This window comes from Toxorhynchites rutilus, chromosome 3, assembly GCF_029784135.1.
Source record: "Toxorhynchites rutilus septentrionalis strain SRP chromosome 3, ASM2978413v1, whole genome shotgun sequence".
NCBI lineage: Eukaryota > Metazoa > Arthropoda > Insecta > Diptera > Culicidae > Toxorhynchites > Toxorhynchites rutilus.
This window is the reverse complement of record NC_073746.1, coordinates 203,475,663-203,490,430: the sequence shown is the minus strand read 5'-3', so window position 1 is coordinate 203,490,430 and position 14,768 is coordinate 203,475,663. Positions and strand designations below refer to the sequence as shown.

The window sequence follows — 14,768 nt, the reverse complement described above, 5'->3', positions numbered from 1 at the left end:
ATAAAATAGAAGTTATGTAGTTATTTTTTTTTTATCCCATTCATTTATTCAAGGCTCATTAGCATTTTAGATGTAACAGAGCCGAATTTTTAATCGTGTACATGTCACATGGTTATCATATCTATAATTAGCACATTACACAGTTGTCATTCGCCAGTATTCCTTCTATACCATTACATATGGTACATTCACACAGTAGCCATTTAGGCGTAAGAATATTCTTTCTGTTCTTCCATTATCCAGTTGGACCACCGGACAGCGGAGACAGTTGATTGATCATTGTTGAGTTATTTATAGAACAGCAGCCCGATGTGTCTTGCAGAGCAGAGCAGTTGTATGGATGAATCGATCTTATTTCGACCGTGGATCGATCTCCATCGCTGATGATTGTTGCGTGGACGTAGTTATTCTGTAACAACACAAAGATGGTCAATGAGGGACCTGAGTTTTGAACTCACGATCGATCGCTTACTAAGCGAACGTGCAACCAATGTGGCTACGGAGACCCCCAACTTTATGTAGTTATGTTAACAATCATTTTTAGCCACAAATTATGAATTCTGATGTGATTTAAAACAAAAAAAAAAGCTCTTCATCAATCTCCTTCTAAATGCAGCCATTTTCGAGATATTTAAAAAATATATTTCAAATTTTTTGTATTTTTTTATAGTAAATAGGCTCTTTTAATATGTTTGTAGTGTTATACCGCCATGTTCAAGAAATTTTATGAATTTTGTTACACCCCGGCTATGCGCGAGAGGATACTCTTTAAGTCATGCTGCCTTTCGTCTTATGTAGGGACCAATGGAACTCTGGTAAGCAGGAACGGAAAATAAGAACAAATGCTCACTAGTCGCCAACGACACACGATTCATTAAAATCCGAATCTCTCCCTCAACGATCATACCATGTTGAAAACACCGGTTCTCGTCCGATCACCGAAGTTAAGCAACATCGGGTGCGATCAGTACTTAGATGGGAGACCGCTTGGGATCGTCGCGTGTCGTTGGCATTTTAACGACGTGCACCCTTCACCAGGCATCTCCAACCAAGTTTGCTTCCCATACTTCTGCAATTCCTCTGTCATTTTTTATCTGTCCATGCGACAAAAAATCCATGGAATCCCAGATCACCTACGCTCCGATTCTATTCCGCCGATATTTTCGGCAGAATATGGGAAAGTTAGATCTGATAAAATGTTCTTTACTGACGGTTCATTCATAAACGGGTCTACTGGCTTCGGCATCTTCAATGAAAATTCCAGTGCCTCTTTCAAACTCAAAGATCCTTGTTCCGTGTATGTCGCTGAACTGGGTGCGATATATTACGCATTAGGGATCATTGAAACATTGCCCATCGACCATTATTTTATTTTTTCAGACAGTCTCAGCTCAATAGAGGCAATCCGCTCAATGAAAGTTGATAAATGCTCATCTTATTTCCTAACAAGAATAAGACAACTATTGAGTGTTTTGATCGAAAAATTATTCAAGATTACTTTAGCATGGGTTCCTTCTCATTGCTCGATTCCGGGGAATGAGAAAGCGGACTCGCTAGCTAGGGTGGGCGCTTTAGAAGGCACACTTTTTGAAAGGCAAATTGCTTATAATGAATTTTTCCACATTCCTCGTCAGCATACGCTCGTAAGTTGGCAGCGCATGTGGAGTGAAGATGAGTTCGGTCGTTGGGTTACACACGATTATCCCTAAGGTCTCGACGAGTGCATGGTTCAAGGGATTGAATGTAGGTCGTGATTTCATTCGCGTGATATCTCGGCTTATGTCCAATCACTACAACCTAAACGCGCATCTCTATCGCATTGGGCTCGCAGCAAACAATCTTTGTGATTGTGGCGATGGCTATCACGACATCGAGCATGTTGTCTGGTCGTGTATCCGGTTCCATGCTGCTCGCTCTCAGCTCTCTAGAGCACTGAGAGCACAAGGCAGACAATCGGATATCCCCGTCGGGGATTTCTTAGGTAGCCGTGATCCTGATCTTCTGCTTCATCTATACCTGTTCCTCAGAAACGCCGATGTCAACGTTTAATGATGTTTCCTTCGTTGTGTCCCCGTTTCATATCCCTCCTATCCAAACGATAAACTTTTACTTAGTCGCGGCAATACATACACACACTCTTTACAGATACACGGGCCAAAGGTTGTGCAGTCCACTGATCATTCAACAAGAGCCAAAGGTTGTACCGCTTATGACAACTCTACACGAGCTGATGATTGCGCCGGCTAGTGACCATTCTATCCTGGATTCCTCGAGTCGAGAAAGACGCACCACGCTAGATATGGGGTACAGACTAGGGGGGCGTTGCTGATTAATGGTCAGCTGCATCCCAATAGGAGGTATCCCGTGTCGGGCACACGTACAGAGCATCGAAGAATGCAACATACCAATTATGAGAACACTTGTAATACTAACCTCGAGCCAACCGCGAGTAATCGGTTACATATTACTAACATAGTTGTAAGCAAACATTGTCGAAATATTGAACTCCCGGCCCCGTTAGGCTGACGCCATATGAGCCTTAATAAAAATATATATTTTGGATAAAAAAAAAATCCGAATCTCACTGACGGTGGCTCAAAGGTTGCTATGCTTGTAATTTTGGCCACTGTCTGCGAGCGAGGCCTTGCGGTTCCGGTCAAACCCGAGTGTCGAACAACAGGAAGATAATTGAGGGCTGTTTGTTGCGGAAATGTTCTCAAAACTGGGTATATTTGAAACAATCGTATTTATTCGTTGGGTTTGATTTGTGGGGGAGTGTGTGAGTGGTTTATTTGGTGAGTATACGGTACTTGCTGTTTTTGGGGCGCGTAATTATCAAACGGTGAACGCTGGCCAGTATTTGGCTAGAGTAGCGCCACATGCGATCGTCCCTCGTCAGGGCCTTCTTCCTGCGCGATCTGCCTCAGTTTCTCCGTGCGGGCCTATAGAAAAGAGCCAAGACCCAAAGACCCGTTGGTCGGACGTGATCAACAGCATTAGTAGCATTAGCACATGTGTATCACCGTTTTTGGGTTTTATCGGTTTTATTAATTACCTTTATGTGATGTGTTTATGTGAACTATATATCCGTTGTTCCTTTGTATTGATTCGAAACTTTTATCAACAAATCAACACTAAATTATTTTAATTGTAACATACAGGGTTTTCCATTTAGGGCTTCCGAAAGTATACAGCCCTGTGCTGACAACCGTTTGACATAGCTGTCAACGATAGCGTCATATCGTTAGTTGAATGTCTGCCAGTTTACAATATGGATCGTTTTAGCATCGCACATCGTGTTAATTTTGTTAAATTATACTATAAAAATGATGAAAAACCGGCAAATGTTTTTCGAGCATTACGGACGGATTTTGGTCGTCATGGACGGCCTACAGAGCACACAATCGCTAATGTAGTGCGTAAATTCGAACAAACTGGATCTGTTGTGGAACCTGTGCATCATCGTAATGTGCGTTCGGCCGAAAATATTGCTGCTGTTACTGCCAGTGTGGAGGATGTCCCGAATGTTTCGATTCCACGGCGTGCTTAGTAATTGGGCATGTCAAACACATCATTGTGGCGAATTTTGTATTTGGACTTGCACCTACATCCATATATCATATATCATCATCAACTCCATTCGATATGAGAGCTGATTGTTTATTTTGAGTCTACGCTGAGATTTTTGTTCTAATATACGTACTATCGTCGTTAATCGTGTTAGCTTCGTGATTGAAAGATTGTTTATTGTCCGCGTCTCATCGGAAAAGTGGAGTACAGCAGATTCTACTTCCGTATCGAGTATTTTTGCGATTTTATTGCGAAGTTAGCGATACACTCTGCAGACTCCATCGTGATAACTGAATCCCTCTAACAGTGGTCTATTGTGTGAATTCAACTGACTGCCTTCGCTATCACCTCGACAGACTGTTAGGAAAAAGTATCTAAAGTAGAAATGAATAAACAACAATGCGGTGCTTGTACATTGGAGATCAACGATCTGGAACCAGTGTGCTGTGGCCTCTGTGAAACATACTTCCACATTAGCCAGCAATGTTGTGGTATGAATCTACGGTTTTGCAAGGATATTTTCACGCAAGGAAAGGTGGTATTCATCTGTCCTGCTTGTCGGAATGTACTGAAAGGGAGAAGCGTTCGTGCCTATATAGCCGAATTGGGCTGTTCACAGCCGTCAGAAACGAATGGCATCGCTTCACAACTACAGCAAATATCCGGCTTAGTGGAAGAATTGAACAAAAAGGTTGATTCTATTTCCATTGGCCCTCCAGGCGCATTGGCGCCGATGAACATCGCAGCAAATGAGAATAGGACACCAATTTACCCAAAACTGAGTGTGAAGCGTCGCCGTGGCGAGGATGACCATACCACTCGACCAGCCGCAAACAAAGGCACAAAGGCTATGCATTTTGAAGATCTTTCCATCCCTTTCATCACACCCGCAGCTCCGCCACCAATGTTTTGGCTCTATCTGTCTGGATTTCAACCCATGATCACTGAGAATGATGTCGAAAAAATCGTTTCCCGTTGTCTGAATTCTAACGATCCAATTAAGTCATTCGACTCGTGCCTAAAGGAAGAGATATTTCAAGCATGACCTTCGTGTCGTTCAAAATTGGTGTCAACCCAGCTCTAAAGCCACAAGCCCTCAATGCTGAAAATTGGCCCGACGGTTTGCTGTTTAGGGAATTTATGGTGTAGCCAAAAAACGTGACTCGACGTGTGATCACTACAACACGAGAGACCCCTCTTGCAACCGCGCAGGACACAGCAACTCCGATAGTGATTTGAAAAGAATGCGATGTTATGTGGACGGTGGGAACCAACAGGTTCCCGCCAAAGGCGAGTATTTAGTCGAATTTGCACCCCCTCCCACTCTCAATGATTATACGTTGCAGTGCATTAACCGCGTGGATGATATTTCGATCTAATATCAAAATGTACGTGGTCTGAGGACAAAAACGGAAGAGCTGTTTCAAGAAGCAAGTGACTGTAATTTTGACGTGATCATCATGACCGAGACTGGACTGGACGATTGCATTACCTCGCAACAGCTTTTTGGTACCGCTTTCAGTGTTTTCCGTTGCGACCGAAGCCCTGCCAACAGCAATAAATCTCGTTTTGGTGGTGTCCTGATTGCTATTGCACAGCGATATGTGAGCCGAGTTGTGAACACTATGAGTGGGCAACGCCTGGAGCAAATATGTGTTTCCTCGACGATAAAGGGTAGGACGCTCTTGATATGTGCAATCTACATCCCACCGGATAGGAGTCAAGATGTCGGCGTAATTAACGACCACCTTGCCTCCATGAATGAGTTATGCAATAAATGTTCAAACGATGATGTTATCCTTGTGGGCGGACAGAGTTTTCACAGAGCGCAAGTGGATAACACGTATTTGCTTTGGAAGGATGAATTAAAACACGCGGTGCTTCACGGAAGAACAGATTTACTTTTAATGTGTGTCGATACAAAAAATGGTTGCTGTTTGAATTTATATTTACATTGATATATACAGTGCTGCCGGCCATTTGTCATTTGATAAACTTGGTGAGGGGTAATACATTGAATATCCCATCACTCCTCCTCAATGTTTAATCCTCTCCATTACTTTCGGTCGATTTCACCAATCCCAACTGTTCTGCAAACTGTTGGTGCTTTACGAAACCTAAGGGCCTCGTGAGCACATCGGCTCGCATCTGGTCCGTATGGCAGTACTGTAGCACCACCTCGCCTCTGTCGCACAGGTCCTTAACGAAATGATGTTTGGTCTCAATATGCTTGGAACGTTTGCTGGATCTTGCTGAACGTGCGAAGCTTAAACAGCCTTTGTTGTCTCCATTGACCACTGTTGCTGTCACTTGATGTTCGCCAAAATCTTCGAGTAGTCGCCTCAGCCAGATAACCTCCTGACACGTCTCAGCTAGAGCGACATACTCGGCCTCCATTGTCGACAGCGTTACACAACTCTGCCGACGACTCACCCAGCAGACTGCTCCTCCTGCGTAGTACACAACGTATCCAGTCGTTGATTTTCGCGTTCTCTTATCTCCTGCCCAATCCGAATCCGAAAATGCCACCAATGCTTCAGCATTTTTACCTCCAAGTTGCAGTTTCCATTTCTTCGTACCTTTTAGGTAACGTACTACACGTTTCGCTGCTGTCCAGTTGGCTTCCGTGGGAGCACTGAATTTCCGACCTAAAATCCCGACACTTGTCGCAATGTCCGGGCGTGCACATACCGCAATATAGAGTAGTGCACCTACAACGCTTCTGTACTTTGTACCATCTTCGAACGGTTTACTGCTAACCTCGTCTTTCAGATAACCCGGATCCATGGGTGTTTTCGCTATTTTCGCTTCGCTAAGACCTGTTCTAATAATCAGTTGTGCAATGTAATTCGTCAAGCTAACATTGAATACTCCATTTTCTCTCCGTATTTCCTGCCCGAGGAAGTACTTTACATCGCCGAGATCAACAATTTCGAAATGCTTACTCAGCTGCCTCTGAACGCGAGATATCTCCTACTCGCATTCACTTCCGACCAGAAAATCATCCATGTAAACGATCAGGTAGATTTTCTTTCCACGAACAAACACGGATCAGCGGAACATGCTTGGAAACCCAATTCATTAAGAACACCAGTTAACTTCCGGTTCCAACATCGAGCGGACTGTTTCAGTCCATATATGCTCTTACGAAGGCGACAAACGATCTCCTCCTTGCCTTGAACCTCGTAGCCAGTCGGTTGACGCATATATATCTCCTCGTCGATCTCTCCATAGAGATATGCAGTCCGGATGTCTAAATGCTTCAACGCCATTGCTTTTCTTCCAGCTAGGGACAACAGGACTCGAAGTGTAGCATGCTTGGTCACAGGGGCGAAAACTTCGTCGTAATCTACACCATAACACTGTGTGAACCCTTGCGCCACGATCCTAGCTTTGTAGCGGATCACCTCGTTCGATTCATTTCGTTTAACTTTGAACACCCAGCGGCTACCCACAACCTTCTTGCCCTTCGGAAGTGGCACCAAGTCCCACGTTTCGTTCTGCTTATGCGACTGCATTTCGCTATCAATTGCTGCCTTCCACGAAACTCGATCTGAACTGGACACTGCTTGCTGAAACGTAATCGGATCCTCGGTTTTCTGCGTTACAGCACCTACCACATAATCCGACCAACGATTCGGTAACACGCCGCGGGTACGACGGCTTTCAGATTCTACACTCACTTTATCTTCTTCGTCTTCATCGAACGATTCTTCGTCTTCACCTGTTCCAGAAAATTCACCTTCTTCTGCTGGCTTTCTCGCAATAACCTCTGGGAGAGGCCACTCAATATCCCTACAAGGCACTTCTTCATTAGATGTCGCTTGTGAATCCGATCTGTTAGATGATTCGTCGCACATCTCCAAAAACTTTGCGTCGCGGCTTATTGTTATCTTGTTAGTCAATGTATCAACAAAACGGTAACCCTTATGCACGTCAGAGTAACCGATGAACCGCAACTTGCTCGCCTTACTGTCAAACTTTCCTCGTTTAACGTCGGGGATATGAACATAAGCAGGACAACCATAGACTTTCAAATGACTAAGTACTGGTTGCCTCCCATACCACTTTTCATACGGAGTCTTGTCAATCGATCGTGACGGAAGACGGTTCTGCAAATAAGCAGCCGTTACTACAGCTTCACCCCAATAACGCTTGTCCAGATCTGCATCAAGAAGCATCGTCGTCGCCATTTCCGATTCTTCCGCTCGGCTACACCATTCTGCTGTGGTGTGTACGCTGTGGAATATTGTGCCTGAATTCTCTCCTGCGAGAAGAAATCCCGCAACTCTTTGTTGGCATACTCGCCTCCGCCATCCGAGCGAATGATATGTGGCTTTCTATTGAATAGATTTTCTACGTACCGAACATACTCCTTTATCTTCTCCGATGCATCCTTCGCGAGCAAATAGACGACTGTGAAACGACTGAAGTCGTCGATCATCGTCATCAAAAAACGCTTCCCTCCGGGCGTCGTCGTCCTCATTGGTCCACACAAGTCGGTGTGTACCAGATCCAGTACCTGCTTCGACTTCTTCTCTGCTGTCTTCGGAATCGGATTCCGAGCGAGTTTCCCTTCCAGACACGGCTCACAACATTCTCGGATACCACAATCGACAACATTCATACCTATACCGAGTTTCTCGTCACGAATTCTTCATTACTGCATTACTGCAGGATCCCTATGCCCGAAACATCGGTGCCATTGATGCTGACAGTTACGGTTATGTGTTTTACTCACAGCTTTTCTCGACAACTCCGCCAACTTCAGTTTGTACAGGCAGCCGGATCGTTCACCTACGACCGCCACCGTACCAGCAGCGTCACGGATTTCACACCACTCCTCCTTGAAAACGGCAGTGAAACCTTTTGCGGTTAATCTATCCACGGAAATGAGGCCACTTGTCAACGATGGCACATACAGGACGTCAACAAGTTTCACGTCGATCACTTCACCATCTCCGTTAATTCCGAGCACTGTACCTTCACCATATCCGGCAGTTTTCGCCACCTTGCCATCGGCCAAAAAAACACTTGGACCGACTTTCTTCGTGAGCTTCGAGAAAAAATTTTAATCGCAAGTCATGTGACAGCTTGCACCACTATCAATAAACCATGAGCTGCCCGCCTCATTTCTCACCATGAAACACACACCACTACAGTTATTTTTGACTTGCTTCGCATTTGGTTTCAAATCGGAACTCTTCCGTTCTCCGCCATCTTTGTTCTGCTTTGCTAGCAACCGACAATCTCGCTGAAAATGACCCGGTTTACCACAATGGAAACACTTCCGATCTTTTACGACACTGATCTGCTTTCCCTGCTTCGTTGCACTTTTCATCGCGTTGACGTCACCTCTCGAACCACTCTTTTCCTTTCTTCGCTCATACTCGTCGAGCAACTTCGACTTTACCAACTGCATGGTTAAATCGGCATCCGGCCGGCCTTCCAGAGCCGTCACCAGACCACTATAAGAGTCGGGTAAACTTCTGAGGATCATCGCAATTTTAAGCGATTCTTGCAGATCTTGCCCCGCGATCGTCAGCCTTTCAAAAAGTTCTTCGATTTCCAGAAGATGCTTTTCCAAATCACCACACTCGGACAAATTCAATGAACACATTTTCTTCAACAACGAAACGCGAGAAGTCATCGTTGATTTTTCGTGATACGCACGCAAAAACTCCCAAAATTCTCTCGCGTCGTTTGCATTTTTTACTAGGCTAAACTGACTGTCCTCTATACACAGTCCGATAGTCGACCGAGCCTTTTGCTCATCTTTCTTCCACTACACCGTCACCGGAATCGGTTTGGCATCCGCGATCACATACCAGATTTCTTCTCGCATCAACAACATTTCCATGTGGAATTTCCAGCTCGACCAGTTCTGGTTGTTCAATTTTGCAAACGGAAGTTTGCCAAAATCCGCCATCTTTCCACAACACAAAAGATGCTCGCGTTATGCACACAACCGAAACACAAAATAACTTTTCCCAATACTTTCACCTTCCAGAACTTTCTCTGGGCCCATGACCTGTGGGCGGACAGAGTTTTCACAGAGCGCAAGTGGATAACACGTATTTGCTTTGGAAGGATTTAAAACACGCGGTGCTTCACGGAAGAACAGATTTACTTTTAATGTGTGTCGATACAAAAAATGGTTGCTGTTTAAATTTATATTTACATTGATATATACAGTGCTGCCGGAAGGCCCATTTGTCATTTGATAAACTTGGTGAGGGGTAATACATTGAATATCCCATCAATCCTGACATGCGGTGACTACAACCAACCGCACATGCGTTGGCGTTTGATTGATAACGTTATCCAATGTGATAGTTCTCAACTACCCTCGTCCAGTAGCACACTTTTGGATGGCATGGATTATTTGTGCCAAAGAAATCTTGTGCACAATCCACTCGATCGCATTCTCGATCTGATCTTTTGTTCACCCGATATTGATATTGATGTAAATAACTGCCCGGCTCCGTTGTTGCCCCCTAGACAGACTCGCACCACCCCTCGCTTGAAATCTACCTACCCGCGAGTGTGGTATGTGTCGAAGCAATAGAAAGAAGAGTGGACCGGCCTCTAAATTTCCGTAAAATCGATTTTGCTGCTCTTTTGGCCTATCTGTCCACTGTTGATTGAGATATGATTTCTGCTATTAATGATGTCAACGAAATGGCCGAACGTTTTAATTCCATTTTGAACGATTGGCTGGTTACGAATGTTCCAAGAATCAAACCGCCAGTTTCGCCCGTCTGGAGCTCGCACCGTTTACGTACACTGAAGCGCGCGCGCAATGCTTGTCAACAGCAATTACGTCGTCATCGTACGCTTATCAACAGACAATGTTTTCAACAAGCAAGTAATGCATATAGGTCTTTGAATTCTTCTCTCTATAAATCCTACGTGTTCCGTGTGCAATCCGCTTTGAAAACAAACCCGCGTAGTTTTTGGCACTTTGTTAATTCCAAAAGGAATGATATAACAGCAACGTCGGCTACAGAATCAAGTCAGTTGTTCGCTGAGCACCTTGCGTCCGTGTTTGCAGAGAATCCCGCTTCAAGGTCTGAAATTGAAGAAGCCATCCGTGATGTTCCCGTTGATATGGTAGATCTTGGTATATTTGTTGTAAATCCGGAAATGGTCTCCCTTGCTGCAAAAAAGCTCAAACGATCGCTAACCCCTGGCCCTGACGGTTTGCCTGCAGTCGTGATTTGTCGTTGTATTGCCATTCTTGCGCGACCACTGAGTGACATATTCAATCGCTCGCTGCAGCAAGTAGAATTTCCCCGCATCTGGAAACAGTCGTTCATGACACCAGTTTTCAAACGTGGTGATCGCCATAATGTCGCTAATTACCGAGGGATCACAAGTCTCTCAGCTGTCTCGAAATTGTTTGAGACTATAGTACGGGGAGTGAATCTCGAGGCTACTAAGAACTATATATCTACTGACCAACACTGGTTCGTGCCTAGACGGTCGGTTACCACTAACTTATTGGACTTCGCGTCACGATGCATAACGAGTATGGAGCATAAAGCACAAGTGGATGTCATTTACACAGATTTGAAGGCAGCATTTGATAAAATTGACCACAACATGCTACTGCACAAGCTGATCCGTCTTGGAATTTCTTCGCAGTTGGAATCCTACCTTACGGAACGAGAACTTAGAGTGACGATTAATGGATATTTATCACGACCGTTTTCAAATAAATCCGGAGTCCCACAAGGTAGCAACCTCGGGCCTTTGCTGTTCATTTTGTTCTTCAACGATGCTGCTTCAGCTCTTGGAAAAGGATTCAAATTGGTTTTCGCTGACGATTTGAAGTTATACGTCATAGTACGCACGGAAGCGGACTGCTGGTTTCTGCAATGTTTGCTAACTTCGTTTGCCGATTGGTGTCAGAGAAACAAATTGATACTAAGCGTTGAAAAATGTCAGATTATCACGTTCCATCGCATTGTACAGCCAATCATATTTGATTACAAGATAGGTGGCAACGCTTTAACAAGAGTCACGAGCGTAACTGATCTTGGAGTTCAACTGGACTCAAAAATGACTTTCGATCTACACCGCTCTATGATCGTTTCGAAAGCATCACGTCAACTAGGGTTCATTTCGAAGATAGCGAAGGATTTTTCGGACCCATATTGCTGGAAGTCATTGTATTGCGCACTTGTCCGTCCAATTCTGGAAAGTGCATCCGTAGTATGGCACCCTCATCAGGTAACATGGTGCCTAAGGATTGAACGAATTCAACGACGTTTCATTCGCATGGCCTCACGGAACTTGCCTTGGAGAGATCCTGACAATTTACCTCCATACCCTGATAGATGCCGATTGTTGGGTTTAGACACACTGGTGCGCCGCAGAAGAATTCAGCAATCGACGCTAGTGGCCAAATTGATTAACGGAGAAGTAGATGCTCCAGATCTACTGTCAATGTTGAACTTTCATGTGCCAAATCGATCGCTTCGGAACACAACGTTGCTGCAACCAAGCTTCCATAGAACCGTTTTCGGATACAATGAACCACTGTCAAGTTGTTTTCGTGCGTTTTCGGATGTCGAAGAGTTTTTTGATTTTAATGAACTAACTAGACACTTTGTTAGTAGAATTAGACATGTATTGAATTAACTGTTATTTTACAAATTTTATTCATCAAGACTAGTGTCAAATGAATTACCACAAATAAATAAAAAAAATATAAAGTCCAACTGGTACAAAAATTAGAGCGTAGTGACCATGGAATGCGTCGGGTATACGTCGATTGGGTGAACGAACACCAGCAGCAAAATGCTGAATTTTCACATCAAATTTTCTTCAGCGATGAGGCACATTTCGAGCTCGGTGGCTATGTGAACACCCAAAATTTCCGTAAATGGAGTTCAGAAAATCCACACGTGATTGTTGAGAGGCCATTGCATCCACCAAAAGTCACTGTTTGGTGCGCATTATGGTCTGGTGGAGTCATCGGGCCATTTCATTTCTTTGAAAATGAGGACGGCGAGACGGTAACTGTGAATGGTGAGCGCTATGGCCGCATGTTAACCGATTTTTTTTTTGCCACAAATTGAAGATATGGATACGGATTACATGTGGTTTCAGCAGGACGGCGCCACGTGCCACACAACACGACCGAACATGGCCATATTGCGAACGAAATTTGAGGGACGCATAATTGGCCAATTGGCCGTCCAGATCATGCGATTTGAACCCGCTAGACTTTTTGTTGTGGGGTTATGCGAAAGACCGTGTCTATGCCAACTCTCCGCAAACTCTTGAACATTTGAAAGACAACATTCGTGAAGTTATGACCGAGATACCACCCCATATGTGCCGAAAAGTCATCGAAAATTACCTGTTCCGGATCAAGGTGTGCGAGGAAGCCCTAGGTGGACATTTGAATGATGTTGTATTTCACACACAATGGCATAAACCAAACTTTAATTTGAAATAAAAGTTTCATCGAAATTCCAATTCTAAGTGTGTTTTATTTCAATTTACTTTCGGAATTTAAATTTGGAAAACCCTGTATAACAATTAGAAATTACTTTTCACGACGCGCACTACAACTCTCGGAGACAGTCGACGACAGAATGAACGAGCACAGGACATGCCGAGAAAAAATCAAAATGTCGTGAGATCGAACATACAAATGTTCTATCGGGTTGGAAAAATGTGTGAGTTATTCAACGCACAACCTGGACGCACAACTACAAAGTTCAAACAAGGTTCTTACTAAAATCGATACGCCCTTTTCAAAAGTAACACTTTAGTCAAAAGATTTCCAAATGCTGTGGAAAATTCATATTTCCTCCAACCCAAACGGAATACAAACTTTCATTCGAATCAAAAATACTCATGTTTTGTCATTTGTTGGTTTCATTTGGAATTAGGAGATTTAAACATTATCTTAAGGCGCAAATACATTGTCCGGAAATCAAATATATGACACTTTTTGACAAATAAAATTGGATACATACAGTTAATCGCAAAATTGAGTGTACACCTTACATTTCTCAAAACAAACTAACCTTGCAAGTAAGATCTTTGCGAACTAGCGTACTAATTTACATACATGTAAATGTACGTATGTTTATGTTTCTATAAATAGTAAATTACACAGTAGTAGTAGCCATTTAGGCGTTAGGGTTTTTGTTCCATTACATTATGGTAAATTACACAGTAGTAGCCATTTAGGTGTAAGAGCATTCTTTCTGTTCTTCCATTGTTCAGCAGACCGGACAGCGGAGATAGTTGATATTGATCATTGTTGGGTTATTAATAGAACAGCAGCCCGATGTTTTTTGCAGAGCAGAGCAGTTGTATGGATGAATCGATCTTTGTTCCACCGTGGATCGATCTCTATCGCTGATGATGGTTGCGTGGACGTTGTTATTCTATAACAACACAAAGACGGTCAATTGAGGGCCCTGAGTTTGCACTCACGATCGACCGCTTAGTAAGCGAACGCGTAACCAAGTGGCTACGAAGACCCCCTAAGTAAGACTTGTCGAGGCAAGATATTGCGGGAAATAGTAGTTGCTGCCAGAAAAACTCACTCCACAATAAAGAAAATCATAAACAAGTGAAAATACGAAGGAACCACGGAAAATATTCAGGGTATAGGGCGCAAACGGATCCTGTCTTCTGATGATGAAAGGGTAATTGTGCGAACATTGCGAAAGAATCCTAAAACAAACATTCCTAAATTAACTATCGAAGTAGTCGGTACCATTGGAAGACCTGTCTGCGTAGACACTACCCCGAGAGTAGCATACAGGAACAATCTGAGAGGCCGTGTTGCCCGTAAAAAGTCTTTCATTTCAAAGATGCATATGAAAAAACGACTACAGTTTGCTGAGACATATGAAAACATCGGTGCTCCAGGTTCAGCCTTTGTTTCCACCAGTAAAACACGGCGGAGGCAGGAGGCGATCTGGCGTAGTGGTAACACCCATACCTCTTACGCTAAAGGTCACGAGATCAATTCTCACTCCCCACATTCTTCCAAAAATGGAAGTAAAAGTGACGAACTAGCCAAAATGTGTTGAAAGTCACTATAATAGAGAAAAAAAATCAGTCGATGTATGGAACAATGGCGGCTTCTGGAACTGGAACCATGGAATTTATCGATTCGGCGATGGACAAGATGGCTTAATTGAACATCCTGAAACGTAACCTGT

The 14,768-nt window shown here is 43.8% G+C and overlaps 1 protein-coding gene and 1 pseudogene across 5 annotated transcripts in view; both read left to right on the top strand.

Moving 5' to 3' along the window:
- LOC129775849 (uncharacterized) overlaps window positions 1-14,768 on the top strand; it is a 93,414-nt gene that overhangs the window by 77,074 nt on the left and 1,572 nt on the right. The gene's annotated exons all lie outside the window — the stretch shown is intronic.
- On the top strand, window positions 894-1,012 carry LOC129780694 (5S ribosomal RNA; annotated as a pseudogene).